Genomic DNA, 17,724 nt, shown 5'->3' on the forward strand with positions numbered 1-17,724 from the left:
GGTCATTCTGAGAGAGTTCCGACTCGAAATAAATCAAGGACAAGGTATTCCTTCCAAGGACGAGGTCAATCCCTTGGATTTTGCTGGTATTATTATTCTGCTGAAAGCAGAAACATAATGGTGTGGAATCGATTCCGCTCAGGGAATTTCTTATCCGCTTGGTGCACCATATGTGATCTTGACGGGGTTATATGTGAACCCCTTTGCATTGGGCTGAAGTCTACCAGGGTTTCAGGTGACGGTTTGCTCTTCCATTGTGCTGGTGTGGATTTGAATCCTACTCTGGCTGTTACTTCTATGAAACGCAGCTGTGGTTTCCCTTTGTGCCTCGCATCTTTAGGATACTTTGGACGGAGAATCTTCCTCTTGCCCTTCATTGCACCGGAGAATTGTGATAAATCGATACCTCATCAAAGTCGAAGTAGAGCAATTTGGTTATGTTGTAAGTTACATTGGGATAATGAAAAGCAGGGCAAACGTTTCTATTCTCCTTTCATTCCATCTTGACTTTCTATGAATTTTCATTGAATGAAAGGGGAACAAATAAGGAGAGATCGGGTGCAATAGTTTGTCCAGTGGGATTGTGAATTTTAATGTAATACTCCACACAAAGTTCTGATCAGTATTTTAAACAGTCAATTGAATTGGAACCGCAGAAAGGTTTTCCAATGAAACGAATCTTTCATTCTTTCACAACCTTTTGCTGTGTGAATCATACCACGATCCATCATCCAGCGTGATCACCAAGTTGGCAACAATATTAGATCTAACAATTTACTTTCGCAATCACAACATCTGCACATACCCATCTGCAGTGTGCCCAGTGCCACTTGTTGTATCCAGGCCACAGCACCTTTCTTATTCATGAACTTATGAGCTTAGTTCCTGATCTGTCTGATCAGTTTGAGAAACCTTTACTATCACTTCATCCCATCCTTTCAGAATTCTAAAGATATCAATAAAATAAGGCGTTAGACCAAATGATGTAGGATTGGAAGTCGGCCATTCAGCCCATCGAGTCTGCTCCACCATTCAACGAACTAATGGCTGCTCTGATAATCCTCAACTCCATTCTCCAGCATTGCCTCGACAAAGCTTCATCGCCTTTCTGGTTAAATATCTGTCTTGCTCAGTTTGACAATACAAAACAACTCAGCCTCAACAACAATTTCGGCAAGGAGTTCTACCGATTCATTAGCCCCTGAGCAAAGAAATTCCCCCTCATTTCTGAATTAAATCGGCAATATCTAATTCTGAGTTCATGTTCTCTGGTGCTCTCCTCATACCAGAGGGTGAAACACCAGCCCGTAACTACCCTGTCAATGAATATTGAACGTTTATAAATGTTATTATGTGATTGTAGAGCTCCCCTCCCTCCCCTTTGTTTCAAGGAGAATAATCCCAGCCTAACCAATCATTCCAAGAAGCTACATTTTCTCCAGTGTTGGCAACATGTCCGTAACTTTCTGCTGTCCCCTCTAGCGTCCTTACATATTATTATGGCAGGTGGAGATATTTATGCGAAGAAACGGTTGAAATTTCAAGCACAGACGGGAATTGGATCTTGAAATCAGACAGCGACTGGAATCAGATTGGTCCACACAAGGACGAAATAGAGTAATGATCACTCTGACAAATGAGAATCTAATCATATCTCATTGACATTCAATAACTTTACTGTAAACAAATTACCCCGTGTAATTGTCCACAGAGCTATTATTTCGGGGGGAAAACTTATAGAAACTGGCTACATAAACACTTTGACAACAACAACATGTTCTTGAGACATTTTTTATTATAAACTCAACTCATTCTTCCGTGGATCCTACATCGTTTGCAAGGCACAAATGAGACGTGAAATATAACTCTCTCCATTTGCCTGGATGGGTGTAACTTCAATAACACTTAAGGAACTGGACACCGTCCACGACAATGCAGTCACTTGAGTGTACCCTCTTCAACACCTGCAATATTCATTCCCTTCACCGCTAAGGCACAATTGCAGAAAGGTGCACCAACGATAAGATGCACAGGAGTAAGTAATTCGGGCATTTTTGACAGCGTTCAAAGCTCAACAGCTGTACTGACTATAAAGACAAGGTTGGAAGATGCAACGAAACGCCACCATTTTCAAGTTTCCCTCCAAGGCCCATAGCACCCTGACTTGGAAAGAAATCAGTGAAAAACTCATTAGTGATACGGCCTTGATGGGCAAAGTTGCATATTTCAGCCTTCCATCTTTTATCTTACACTTTTAAGAAAAATGTTGATTTATGCCGTGACCAGACTTGTGCCCAGTCCTTTCGCGGTTCCTAAACTGGTGGTTGCTAAAGTTCTACTATCATCCACAGCCTGTGGTCAACAATAGAAAAAATCTTAAAATCCTCTCAATCAACTGACTCCCCTCAAGATTAGAGTGGCGTTAGAGAAGTACAGCAGGTCCGGCAGCATCTGAGCAGGAGGAAAAATGGACGTTTCAGACAAAAGCCCTTCATCAGGAATGAGACTGGGAGCACATGTGATGGAGAGAGAAATGGGAAGCGGGTGGGGCTGCGGAAAAGGTAGCTGAGAGTGCTGTATGTGGATACAGGCAGGGGGTGAACATGATATGTGAGAGAAGTAGGTGGAGTGGATAGGTGGGAATGAAGATGCACAGGTGGGACAAGTCAGGCGGACGGTGTTGAGCTGGAAGTTGGGAACTGGGGTAAGGTAGGGGGAGGGGAAATGAGGCAATGGGTGAAGTCCAAATTGATGCCATGGGGTTGAAGGGTCCCGAGGCAGATGATGAGGCTTTCTTCCTCCAGGCATCGGGTCGTGACGCAGTGGCGATACAGGAGGCCCAGGACCTTCATGTTCTCGGGAGAATGGGAGGAGGAGTTGAAATGTTTGGCCATGGGGCACTGGGGTTGATTCTTGCAGGTATCCTGGAGATATTCTCTGAAGTGTTGTATCAGAACACATCTCCTCTCTCCAACTTAGAGAAGACCGTATCGGGCGGAAGGTATACAAGAAATGGCATGTGTGGAAGTGCAGGAGAAACTTTGATGGACGTGGAAGCCTCCATTAGAGCCTTGGACAGAGGTGAGGAGGTGGATGTGGGTGCAGGTTTTGCAATTCCTGCAGTGACAGGGAAATTTATATTTCCGTCCCCACCCGGATCCACTTTTCACAAAGACTCTTTCCTCCACGACTACCTAGTCAAGTCCACGCCCTCCAAAAACCCACCCTCCCCTCACGGCACCTTCCAATGCCACCACAGGAATTGCAAAACCTGCACCCACATCTTCCCTCTCACATCCTTCCAAGGCTCCAATGAGCCTTCCAAATCCATCAAATGTCCCTGTGCACTTCCACACATGTCATTTATTGCATCTGTTGCTCGCGATGCTGTCTCTTCTACATTGGCGCTAACAGACACATTCTCAGAGACCGCTTCAGAGAACATTTCCAGGGAACCCGCAACATTCAACTCCAACGCCCCATGACCAAAAACATCAATTACCACGTCCACCGACTCAACCAAGGACATGCAGTTCCTGGGTCTCCTCCACTGCCATATTCTCACCACCAGACGCTAGATCTTCCACCTCGGGACCCTCAACCCCAGGGCATTAACGTGGTCTTCACCAGTATCCTCATCTCTCCATGGCCACCTTATCCGAGTTCCAACTTTCTAACTTGCCACCATCCTACTGACCTGTCCCACTTGTCCATCTTCCTTTCCACCGATCCGCTCCACCCTCTTCTCCGATCTAACACCTTTAACCACATCTCTATCCACCTCTTGCACTCTCAGCAAAATTCTTCCCAGACCCAGTCCTCCCGTTTATCGCTCCACCCACGAGGCTCCCAGCTTTTTTTCCTGATGAAGGGCGTTTGCCGAAACGTTATTTTTTTCTGCAACTCGGATGCTGCCTGACCTGCTGTGCTTCTTCAGCACCACTCTCATCTTGATTCTGATTTCCAGCACCTGCAGTACGCACTTCCGTCCATCCGATTCCCCTGTCTATTGATCTTGAATAGGCCGTTGCTGAAGTTCCAGCATCATTTCCCTGCTCTTATATTCCCACCTGCGGTCAAGACCAGAAAGTATCTCCAACCCATCGAGACCACTTGATCCCTTGTCCAATCACCTTCAAACATTCGTGAATGCCTACTCCAATTTCTCTTTTGACCTGTTAACAGTCACACTTTTATCATTGTTCCTCCCCAAATTCATTATCACCCACTTCACTGGATTGAATTCCTTTCAGCACGTTTTCTTGCAAATTGTTTCCATTCTCCCTGCAGTCTATGGCTTTCTTCCTCATGGTTAACGACATGAGTAATTGCCACATGATTTGCAAACTGCTAAATGATGGCCACGACAAATAATTAAAAATCGTTGACTAATATGAGAAAACAATAGAACTCACAGAAGCCATGGTTCATAAGCTTGCAGAGGACAGCAGAATTGGAGACTGTAAAGAAGGTGATCTAAGATTCCAGAAGGATCTTAATCCATTGCGTCTTTGGGCTGAAGAATGTCACATGAAGTTCAATCTGGATAAATGGAAGGTATTGCATTTTGCTACATCAAATTTTAGTAGGGCTTATACAATTAATGATCGGGCATTGCATCGTGTTGTGGAACACGGAAGCCAGGAATGCAAGTACATAATTCATTTTAGTTTGCTTCATATATCGACAGAATGGTTTAAAAAAAGTCATCTTGCCTTCGTTGTTCAGTCCTTTGAGGGTAGGAGTTCGTACGTTATGTTGAAGTTGAATAGGACATTGGGTGATGAGTCTTCTGGAATACTGTGTCCTGTTCTTGCCGCCCAGTTCTTGCCGCCCAGTAATAGCAAGGAAATTATTCAGCTGGAGTAGGTTTAGAACAGGTACACCAGCATATGGCTAGTGGGGAAGGTTTGTGTTATAACGAAAGGCTGGATAGGCTGAGACTACTTTCACTCGAGCACTGGAGTTTGAAAGGCGACCTGATAGAAATTTATAAATAATTGAGAGTTCGGCTAGAGTTAACTGTAACTGTCTTTTCTCCAAGGAGGGGCACTTCAAGACGAGAGGGCAAATGTTTAAAGTGAAAAGAGGGATTTAAAATAAGACATGAGAGGCTTTTTTTGAACAGAGGATGGTTTATGTGTGCAATTCACTTCCTGAGGCAGTGATGAATGAAAGTACATTTACAATATTTACAGGATATTTGGATTGATAAATGAATTGGATAAAAGCTATTCATTCATACCTAGTACATAATTTATTGCCCAGAGAGAAGTTCAGAATCAATCACGATATTATGGATCTGGAGTCAAATACCAGCCAGACCAGATAGGTATGGCAGTTTCCTTCCCTATCAGGCATTAGTGAATCAGATCTACTGATTCAACATCAACATTAGACTCTAGGTATTTATTTAAATAAAATTCCAGCATCTGCCATGCCAGGGTTTGAACCTGTGTCCACAGAATTATATCTGAACATTCATATTAACAATGCAGTAATAATATCACAAAGGCATTACTAGCCCTCAGTAATTACAGGAGCAGTCAGATGCCACTCGTTTAGTTTGACATTATGTACAGTATGAGCTGGTAGGAGTGAAAGGCCTGTTTTCATGCTGCGTGAGTCTTTGAATTTGACGCTATGAAACCGGAAGCTGGTTGGGATTAACAGCAGCATTGACAGTTTAATTGATCTCCTTCTGGGATATGTAATCTTTCTGGTTACTCTGGAGTTTTTATTGCTCATTGAGCCCTCCCAACACACGGGACTGTTGAATAGTCTGTCCCCAGTTTGGCTGAGTAAATGTGTTTCAACTGCAGCAGGTAATTGAATCCCGCATTGCCCTGGTTTCTGTGATATCGGTGTCTTTGTATCTACCCAGGATAAACGATTGGTTCAAATCATGTCCACGCAGAAGCAAGTCCCGTTGTCTATATTGTGAATATGTTTGTATTCTTCCCGATATACCCACAGGGTGTGGATGTCGCTGGTCAGGACAGCATTTGTTGTTCATCCTGATTCGCTGCTGTCTCGCTGCACGAGAGACATGGATTCTATCCCAGTCTGGTATGACTGTGTGCAGTTTGCATATTCCCTCTTTGCTTGTGTGAGTTTCCTCCTGCAGTCTGAAGGTGTGCATGTCTGGGATCAGCCATGGGAAATGAAGGGGAAGGGAATAGGTATGCAGTGGAGGTCTGATAAGATGTGCTTCATGGGATGGTGTCGACTGGAAGGGCCGAATGACCTGCTTTCCCACACGGTCTTCATTCTCAGATAAGGGACAGCTATTTTGTTCAGGTCCTGGAGACACAAGTAGGCAGGATTGGGTAAAGATGGTAGCATCCCCTGTATAAGTGACATGCATGAATGGGATTGCAGGAAATTAAAGGCATGTTCTCTGTTCCTGAGATCAGGCTTCCATTCCAGGTTTTATTCATCGAACTTTAACATTACCAGTTCCGTGTCTGAGTCCCCAAGGATGACGAATTTATTATATAACCACAACACCACATTCTCCAGGTTGCAGTATTTATTGGGTACAAGAAGCTGATTCTGAGCTGATGCGAACAAAAGCAGATGCCAATGTCAAAACCACTGATCCAAACAGGAAAGTGAAATTTCGAACCTTGCCACCCCAAAGGTAAAGTCTCCACACGCTTTAGATGCGCCAATCGGCTGTCTCAGCAACATGTACTGTTTATGGTCAAAATATTATAAATGGGGGCAAGTATTCCCTTCCGCCCCGCTTTTGACCAGAAGCTGTCCCCAACCTCGGAAATACATGCTCCTCTCTCCTGTCATTCCATCCCAGTTTCCAATTGGATCTTCGTGCATGCTTCACACAGTTTCTCTGATTCCGGTTCTGGAACTGAGATTATGTGTGATTGCATGCAGCAGTTGGTCCCGCCTTGTGTGGGCAAAGTGATGAAGTAGCCGATGTTCAACTATAATGCTATTGAAGCATACGTTTCAACAATATTCTGCACTCTCCCAAACTCTTTGGAGAGTTTCATTAATCCCATTCTCCTGTACTCTCATTCATGGAATCTCCACAGTCTCTGGGGACGCTAAAGTTAAAGATTCGGTTCATTCTGCGTTCCCACATGCCTGTCGCTAAGTCCTGATATTGTACATTCTTCCTGACATTTCCTCTGCTACCATCCTGGTTGCAGTTTACAAGTGTGGTCTATGGAGTGCTGTAACCGTTTAGTAGTTCGTATTCTGCGTTGTGATTGCAGCGACCTCTGCTCGAATCCACATCATTGCGGTCAGTTCTCTCAAAGTTTTAATTTTGGTAAAACACGGACAGAAATTAAACGTTTTTACAAAATAATATTCTCCGAGGTGATGATTTGTTTTCCATCGAATTTTGTTCTCTGATATTTCTGCGTTTCATGTATCAGGATTTAAACCCAAAAGTTCTCGAAGATGTCTCTCCCTCGCACTCTCCCTAACTCTCTTTTCCGTCCGTCGTCCCATTTGACTGAGACATTGCACAATCTAACATACACTTGCACGTTGATGCCATCCGGTCTGTGCCATTGCACTCACTGTTGCCCCAATCTCTTCATTGGCATCTTCAAATCATTCGATCCATTTGGATATCGTGGCTGTGAGATCAATTCTCTTTTAGCAGCTTTTACTGACATGGACCAGAGATTATTGGAGCGTGAGGCTCAATAAAAGGGATAGGGAATAACCGGGGAAAAGAAACTCTATTGCTAAAGATCCCCCTTGAGGGCTTTCTGCGATAGCCTAGTGGTAGAATCACTGGATTTTTAACACATCAAAGCCAGGTAATGTTCTGTGGAGACGCGTTGGATTCCCACCACACCACGACGATGATAGTATATGAATGCAATAATTGCCTAGAATTAAGAATACGTTGTCTGAAAAACCCATCTGTTTCACTGACGTCAATGAGGGAAGGAAACTAGCGTCTTTATCTGGTCTGGCGTCCACGTGACTCCATTCCGGAAGGCAATAAAAGCTCAGAGCCACTCCCGATGCTGTTACAGAATGGAAATATGTTCATTCGGCTCAGTGCTAGAATTGTCCAGGGATGAGATCGCACTGGGAAAGTTGCAGGAGAGATTGACTCGGATAGTGTCTAGGCTGAAGAGTTTCAGTCATGAAGGGAGACAGGACAATCTGGGATTGTTTGTCACCGTGCAGAGGAGTTTGTGAGGGGTATAGATAAGGTAGACTGAAAGAAGCGTTTCCCATCGATGAAAAGAACGATCACAGGGGACCAGAAATTTAATGAGAAAGACAGAAACGTTTAAGTATCTGTAGAAAAGCGGTATAGGCCAGAAATTGTACATTGACAAAACCTTGATTGTTTGCTAAGTCTCCGATCTGTTAGAATGACCATGTTAGCATCACTTCTTTCATATGTAAAGTGCAAAACTTTTTTTAATTTAAAGTTTCATTCTCAGGTGAAGTTTAACAACTGGTGTCTGCCCCCCTGTGCTGCTGTCTGTTCCATAATGTTTAGACTGATTCTAATTTATGAAAATGAGTTACCAGAGACTGACATGAATTCATCCAGTTTTTGAGCAAAGTACAATGTAACTCTGCAAGTACAAATTCACCCCACAGACGTATATGTGTGTGTGTGTATGTGTCTGCGTGTCTGTGTGTGTGCGTGTGTGTGTGTGTGTGTGTGTGTGTGTGTGTGCGTGTGTGTGTGTGTGTGTGTGTGTGTGTGTGTGTGTAGGAGGGTCTCTGTTTGTAGATAGGGCAATGGGATCACCTGTACTGTGACATGAACCCAATGATCATGGGTACGGAATTTAGTTATCAGTCTCTGCGGGGGCACTTTTAGCTGCTGCCTGTTCCGAAGAACGCCTTGGAGGATTGTCACCCGAAGATCAAAGGTCGAATGTCCTGGATCACTGAAGTGCTCTCCAACTGGGAAGAGGCACACCTGTCTGTTGATTGATGTGCAGCGCCCATTCCGTTGTTGTCGCCTCTGCTCAGCTTCACCAATGTACCATGTCTTAAGGCATCGTTGCCTGCAGCGTGTTGTTTTTTTTTAGATTAGCGTCAGTCTAAACATTATGGCATGGACGCAGCACACAGGGTCTCACACCTTCAACATATTACCTGTGCTAACACTAATTGGTAAAGTCCACCTGAGAATGTTACTGTCAAAAGAAATTTTTTCGATTTACATAAGAAAGAAATGAACCTAACATAGTCATTCTAACAGATGGAAGACTTAACAAGCAATCAAGGTATTTTTCCAATGTATAATTTCAGTGACATTACACTGTAACCTTTAGCTATAAATTCTGTACCTTACCACTGTGTACTCCACAGCCACCTGATGAAGGAGCAGCTCTCCAAACGCTATTGCTTCCATTAAACCAGTTGGACTATGACCTGGTGTTGTGCGATTTTTAACTTCGTATTAGAATGCGGATCTCACAATTAAAATAGAGACGAAGAAGCATTTATTCTCTCAGACAGTTCTGTTTCAGTGGACTTTCTTGTAGCAGACCGCTGTTGAGGAAGTGTCATTAGGTGTAATGAGGCTGAGATCGGCAGATCTTCAAACAGCAAAGACATCAAGCATTATGGCGAAAGCCAAGAAAGTGCAGTTCAAGGTTATCAGATCAGATATGAAACCATTCAATAGTGGAACAGACTTGATGGTCTGAATGGTGTTTATCTGTTCCTAAAATTGTTGGCCTTAATATGAAGCTGCAAAACCGACCTGAGTAAAATGTTTAAAATTTAAAAAAGCGTGTTCCCCCGGAGCACTGAACCGAGGTGAAATATACAAAGAACAGCACACAAAGAGCAGACAATATTGGGTCATTGATCCGTAGTGATCAGTATACCAAGGTAAACAGGAAAAGCGATATTCATTATCTACATTGAACCTGGCTCCACGAGGCATGTAGTTAACTCTCACAAACCACTATTCCCCTTCCGTTTTCCTGACGCCCCGTCCGTTCTTGTTTTAAACTGATTGAACGTCAGGCAATTGCAGATGACATTGCTGATGTGGATCTGCAGCATATAGAACATTAGAGCGTAGTACAGGCCCTTCGGCCCTCGATGTTGTGCCGCCCTGTCATACTAATCTGAAGCCCATCCCATCTACACTATTCCATGTACGTCCATATGCCTCTCCAATGACGACTTAAATGCACTTAATCTTGGCGAATCTACCACCGTTACAGGCAAAGCATTCCATGCCCTAACTACTCTCTGAGTAAAGAAACTACCTCTGACTTCTGTCTTGTACCTACCTCCCCTCACTTTAAAGATATGACCCTCGTGTTTGCCGTCCCCATACTTGGAAAATGACTCTCCCTGTTCACCCTATCTTAACCTCTGATTATCTTGTATGCCTCTTTTTAGTCACCTTTCAGTCTTCTCTCAAACGAGGACAGCCTCAAGGCCCTCAGTCTTTCCTCGTAATACGTTCCTTCGATATCAGGCAACATGCTAGAAAATTCCCTCTGCACCCTTTCCAAAGCATCAACATCCTTCTTATAATGCGGTGACCAGAACTGTTGACAACACTTCAAATGTGGCCGTACCAGATCTTTGTACAGCTGCAGCATAACCTTCTGATTCCAGAACTCAATCCCTCTATTAATAAAGGCCAAATCACTGTTTTCCTTCTTAACAACCCTGTCAATCTGGGTGGCAACTTTCAGGGATCTGTGTACATGGACACCGAGATCTCTCTGCTCATCTGCACTACCAATAATCTTACCATTAGCCCAGTACTTTGCATTCCGATTACTCCGTCCAAAGTATATCACCTCACACCTGTCCACATTCAACTCCATTTGCCACCACTCAGCCCAGCTCTGCATCCTATCTATGTCTCTCTGCAACCTACGACATCCTTCGTCACTGTGCACAACTCCACCGACCGTAATGTTGTCCGCAAATTTACTAACCCACCCTTCTAAGCCCTCATCCAGGTCATTTATAAAAATGACGAATAGCCCTGGACCCCACAGCGATCCTTGCGGAATCCCGCTAGTAACTGGACACCAAGATGAACATATTGCATCAACTACAACACTCTGTTTTCTTTCAGCAAGTCAATTACTGATCCAACCTGCTATGTCTCCCACAATTCCATTCCTCCGTATTTTGTATAATAGCCGACTGTGGGGAACCTTATCGAAAACCTTGCTGAAATCCATGTGCAGCACATCAACCTGCTTACTCTCATCCACCTGCTTGGTCACTTTGTCAAAAAACCCATAAGATTCGTTAGGCACGACCTTCCCTTTACAAAGCCGTGTTGACTGTCCCTGATCAGAATATTCTTTTCTAGATGATTATAAATCCTATCTCTTAGAACCTTTTCCAACGCTTTACCAACAACTGAAGTGAGACTCACTGGTCTGTAATTACCAGGGTTGTCTCCACTACCCTTCTTGACAAGGGAACCACATTTGCTATCCTCCAGTCCTCAGGCACTATTCCTGTAGACAATAATGATTCCTAGATCAATGGCACAGGCTCGGCAATCTCTTCCTTTGCTTCCCAGAGGATCCTAGAATAGATCCCATCCGGCCCACAGGACTTGTCTATTTTCACACTCTGCAGTATTTCTAATACCTCTTCCTTGTGAACCTCAATCTCTTCGAGTCTAGATGCAAGTATCTCTATATCTTCCTCGCCAACATTTTTATTTTCGATAGTGAACACTGTCGACAAATATTTATTTAGTGTTTCCCATGTGTCCTCTGACTCCACACACAACTTCCCACTATTATTCTTGATTGGCCCTAATTTAACTCTCGCCATTCTTTTATTCCTGACATACCTATGGAAAGCCTTAGGGTTAACCCTGATCCTATCCGCCAACAATCTCTAATGTCTCCTCCTGGCTCTCATGTCTCCTCCTGGCTCTTCTGAGCTCTCTTATTAGGTCATGCAGGGAAACGATTCTGTCTGCTGCACAACATCATTCTGCTTCAAAATATCAGGCAGTATTTCATATTGATTACTGTAAACGTTAACCTTTAACAAGCCATGACAGTGAAATCACTGAATCCTCATCACTATTCTACCAGGGAAGATTTCTGTTAAAATCACCCTGGACACCATGAGATTCGCCATTCTATTCTCCCATCCTTCTGTGCGTGATCCCCTCGGCCCTATTCCGGTCTTGTTGGTTGGTTTACAATACTGAGGATATCCAATCATCTTTGTATTTCAGTTTCTAAAGGATGAGACCTTCTCTCTGAGCTGGCAATGTGCTTGCTCAGTGGTGATATCAATGTCCGTGAAAACTAGAAAAGTGCTTGAAATAGGCCATTCCTGTTTTTCATTCCAAGAACTTGAGGCAAACCGTTCGGCTGGACAGGAAATAGCGGGTGTGAGGAGTGATCAAGTTTGGCAGCAAGAACGAGGTGAGGCAGTATAAACTACAGAGTCATGGGGAAACAATGGGCAAAGAACACTGGGATGGGAGGGGCTGAATGCTTCCTTTCTTTGCTGTAACCAGACATTGGTGTTGAACTCTGAAATGGGACAACATCAGACCAGTCGGTGAAATCTTACTTTCTGCTTGTTTTCACGCGAGGCCTGTGTCACACTTGGGGAAATGTGTCTGCGTGCTTCAGTCTATGGGTAAAAATGGGGTTCAGTTCCCATATCAAACTTAAATCCCACTTATTATGTTTTACGAGATTAAAACTTTCCAGAGAAATTAGCATTCAGGTGAAACGTCAGACCTTACAGTTTTACAGACCAAGTGCTGGGAAATGAGATGAAGGGACCCATTTCCGTGCTCTAAACACACGGTAATTCACTCATTTTTGAGGGGAAACATATCTGCAGTGACATAATTCCAATATGTCAATATGCGCGATCTTTTGGAAGATCATCTGAACTTTAACCGACCGTTCGTGGTGTCGACGGTACCCAAAACGAAACAAGGTAATAAGACATTTTACATCATCAACAACACCCTCACAGGTATAAAGTTCACCAAGGAGGAAGAAACCGACAACAAACTCGCATCCCTGAACGTCACAGTAGAAAGAAAGGACAACGGAGAACTACAAACCTGCGTATACAGAAAACCGACAAACACTGAGCAAATACTTAACTACACCAGCAACCATCCCAACACACACAAACGAAGCTGTATAAGAACACTATTCCAACGAGCCACCACACACTGCAGCACAGACGAACTTCTGAAGACACAGGCGAACCACCTATACAACATATTCGAGAAGAACAGATACTCAAAAAATACAGTGCGCAGATTCCTCAAGAACAAACCACGACAAGCAGACCAAACACAGCCAGAAACCCTAACCACCTTACCATACATCAAAGAAGTTTCAGAAATGACAGCCAGACTACTAAGACCCCTCGGAATCTCAGTAGCACACAAACCGACCAAGACTCTCAAACAAAAACTAACAAACTTAAAAGACCCAGTACAACCCATGGACAAAAACAACGTCATCTACAAAATTCCATGCAAGGACTGCCACAAACACTATGTAAGACAAACAGGAAGAAATTTAGCCACCAGGATATACGAACACCAGCTGGCCACAAAAAGACACGGCCTTCTCTCCCTCGTAGCCCTACACACGGATTAAAAATACCAGCATTTCGACTGGGACAACACATCTATCCTGGGACAGGCTAAGCAAAGACACCCCATAGAATTCCTAGAGGCCTGGCACTCCAACCACAATGCCATAAATAAATACATAGATCTACATGCCATCTGTCAACCCCTCAGAAGACGAACAGGAAATGACATCACCACAAACCCCAGGAACCCCATCGAGGAGAAAGATATAAATAGAAAGCAGGAGACGACAGCTTCACTTCACTTGGAGGTCGCCACTGATCTTGATGTTATCTAGCCAAGTAATGAAACGTCTGAATATCAAAGCTACAGCTCAGCGAGCAAACCTACACCCGACATTTTAAATCATTTTTCATGTTTATGTTGCATGAATCTGCGGTTATTGATCCACGGTTTAGTTTCACTCCCTACAGGTAACATGCTGATTTCTCCAGTTGTTCATGGTTCAATGTGATGCATCCAGTGTGTGCATAACGAGAGGGAGCTTGTTTCCCACATCTTGTGTTTATCTGTGCCTTATTTCCAGCATTCATCAATGGCGAGAGCAAGGGGCGAGGGCGAGACCAATGTGTAAATCTTTCCGTGCCCATGCACGGCACCCACATTGGCAATTCTCCACTGTGCGTTTACAGCTAGTTCTCAGTGCCCCTAAACCCACGCCTTGCCCCTTTTGAAATATCTCCATTATTTTGTGCTGTCTCGCTGTGCTCTTCTCACCAGGATGCATTACTTCTACTCAACCTCCTCCAGATTTCATCTGACAAAACATTCATTAAGATCCCTTTGCATGACATGCACTTCGCAGCTCTCAGTATTTGATTTTCCTGGATGTCTTTCATACGAAAAAACGTTCTCAGCACTGACTATCCCAAAGCAACCTCCATTTCAATGCAGTTTAGTTAAAAGGCACCAACTATTCGTTGAGGTTTTGAAATCGCGTCAATACATACAAACTGACAATTGGACTTCCAGTTTCAATCATCTGAAAACAGCACCATTGAAAGCCATTGATAGCAGCGACGAGAGTGGGATTCGAACCCACGCGTGCAAAGCACAATGGATTAGCAGTCCATCGCCTTAACCTCTCGGCCACCTCGTCACAGACATAGTGTAGGCTATGACCTTATCAATAATTGAAATGCATAAATTATGCAGAGCAGCAGACATTTCTCCCTGGTGTTGGTGAAATGAGAAATAACACAGTACGGTTCCAAGATGATGGTCTGACCCCTGGGTTGTGGGCCAAGTGCACTCCCACTGCCACACTATGCACACAGTGATCTGAACAAAAATGAGGAAATGAATATGTAACAGACTGGAGGAGAGTGCATAGTGCCCAATGTCATTATTCGGATGACCTAATTTCCGCTCAGATGTTTTTGACACCCACTTGTGTACAGAACAGACAATTTCAAAATCCAAAATATGGCTAAACTGACAACTGAATTCAACAATGCAAAAACCTTGATCTGTATCAATTTCCTGAGCCGTGCGACACCAAGTCACTGTATGATCACAGCAACACAGTGAGCAAGTGTCAGAAGGAAAATGAGTGTAGTGCCACAGCGCATGATGGGAGCAGCACGTGACGCACGGGGAAGTGCATTTCCCACAACAGGAACACTTCCCAAACAGCGGACTGCGGTGGAAGGATTCAGAGGGGGTTTACACTTTGAAAATTGATGCCAGAGACACAATGGAGATCTGTCATTGAGTCCGTTCAAGATGAAGATTTTAAGATTTCTACAGATGCAAACCAAAATAAAAAGCTCATGAGTTCGTGAAGGCAAAAGATGGAATTGTATATTTCATCAATTGACATCTTTACAATGCGTACCACACCACTTTCCTCACTCGGGGACAGAACCACTGGTGAAGATGATCATATAATCCCCGTTACTAGCCATGGAATCAGAGAAACTCGGTTTCCCAAACGTTAAGGTAAAACCAGGATTGTTGAGGTCAGCATTAATGTGTTGCTCCTGTGCTGAAGGTGACCAGTGCACAGTATCTCTGTTTCAGTATAGTGGGCTGTGCTGTGCCGAAGTTTGAATTTTGACCCTCACATGGAGCAGCTTCAATTTGTCGTTGTGTTGAGGAGTACGGACAGAAGGTGATATTGAGCAAAGCTAAGTTTATGAGAAAATACCCGTGTTTGTGGATTGAGAAACAACCTTTTCTGGATAATGACTCCTTGATCTACAAACATACTGAAAATATCTAAAACGTGAAGAGACGTATGTGGAGAGAGAGCCGAAGGTGATTTTTTAGCAGATGGATAACGTTTCCCATGTGCACTGCGTTAAATTCCGGGAAAATAGATGTTGAACTGGTTTCATGTTACACAGTTTTTTTGCAAACTCACAAAGGTTATTGCAATAATAAAAACAGAAATCACATAGGACCGTTTGAATTTTGTATTGAACTGAATTTTGGTCTGAGCATATTTTATCTTCAGTGGCATGCTGCAGAGAAGTACAGAGGGTTAACAATACAAAAGGACAGAGTCTTCTTGGTGGATTTCTTGGGTGGAGTTAAGAATGTACGAAATGTACATAACATCATGTGAATGTGGTCAAGTCTTTAACGTAGGTGTTGCGTCTCCAAGTGACGATTCAATTTCTACTCATTAGGATATCACTTCCGTCTGCCATTATTTTATGACATCAGCTCCATTTACAGAGGTTCACCTTGAATAATACGCCACAACTTACCAATCCATGAACATGTTACACTGAGTCTTATTCAGTTGTACGGGTTCATGAAATGTCTTTGTGTCTGAAGTCAACCAAATTCGAAATTGCTACGCAACCACCCTGACTTTCACTCAATGATAAATTCTCTCCTTGTACGTTTGTTCGTGTATCTTTTAAAACACTCTGAAGTCAGCTTCTACGTTTTATTTTTGGAAAGTCGTTCACGATTTAAATAACTCTATTGAGTGGAAGAAACTCTCATCCAAACTTTTCTTAATCATTCCCTAATGGTTTTCAAGCTCAAAGGACAGTTATTGCTTCACTCGAAAGAGGGAATTTCCCCAATTTACTCATTCAAACCTCGCGTTATGTGAAAATCTCATTTGTTTACATCGAACTTGCGTGTTTCTGCTCCAGCATTTCCAAATCTCGTGAATAAACCCCTTCATTCTTTCTATCATCCCGCTTGTATCCTTTCTGATATTTTTATGTCTCAGTGAACAACGTCACTTGGCTTTCTACTATCTTGCTATCCAGGAAACAGTGTCTGTGCTCTTTCTAACTTCTTCACATGTTTTTGGTGGAGAATGAGGACAAGGATTACACACAATGTTCCCACTGAGTGTATCCAAACGATTTTACCGTTACACTATGAAATTTTTGCTTTTTAAATATGACGCCTCTATTTATAAACTCCAATAAGGTAAATTACTATCTATCCAGTTCATGAACATCGTCTCCATGGAGACGAAAATTATCTATCACTTCCTTTATTCTTCCACGGAATGTCTGAAAGGTTTGTAAGGACAACATCTCTAAATCCCCGTGTCCTGAGTCAGTCCCAGCTATTTCTAAAAGGCGACTGAAGTTCAAATCCTTCATAGTGTGTCTCCCGTCATTCCTGTGCAGACTGGTTCTGGACAGGAAATGCCATCACCAAAGGCCACCGTGGATCTGAAATCAACAGTTTTCATATAGTAATGGTCGTACCTATTGTGTATCGTATTCCGTGTTCTTGTTCAATTTGTTCATAATTTCATGGGTCCCTGTATTGAATTCTATTGAATGATTGATTTGTGAATGGAGACATTCCCTTCACCACTCATTCGAAACTCCCTGGAACATTGAAAGATTCTACTCATACGCTTCCAGAGGACAGTCCTGCCATTACTGGGATGAATCAGTGAACATTCCCCACATATCCTCGAAGGCAAGGATTTCCTTTTCCATTTTAGGAGATCATTACAGCACTGAAACCCATGTGTGCGTTCATTATAACCAACACAGTTGCAGCAAGACTTGAAAACGAAGATTTTGCAATCTGCTTGCATTCATTGTCCCAAACATTCCATTCCATATTGTGGTATGTCTGTGGATGGAAGCACTTTCTGAATCTTGAGCCATTACATTTCAGTTTTGTGAAAA

General features: G+C 43.3%; 1 non-coding gene across 1 annotated transcript; it reads right to left on the reverse strand.

Moving 5' to 3' along the window:
• Positions 1 to 14,620: 14,620 nt before the first annotated feature.
• trnas-gcu (transfer RNA serine (anticodon GCU)) lies at positions 14,621 to 14,702 on the reverse strand. The gene has a single exon. It is a non-coding gene; the product is annotated as a tRNA-Ser (tRNA).
• Between the last annotated feature and the right edge of the window lie 3,022 nt (positions 14,703 to 17,724).

The sequence above is a fragment of the Chiloscyllium punctatum genome, chromosome 13, assembly GCF_047496795.1.
Source record: "Chiloscyllium punctatum isolate Juve2018m chromosome 13, sChiPun1.3, whole genome shotgun sequence".
NCBI lineage: Eukaryota > Metazoa > Chordata > Chondrichthyes > Orectolobiformes > Hemiscylliidae > Chiloscyllium > Chiloscyllium punctatum.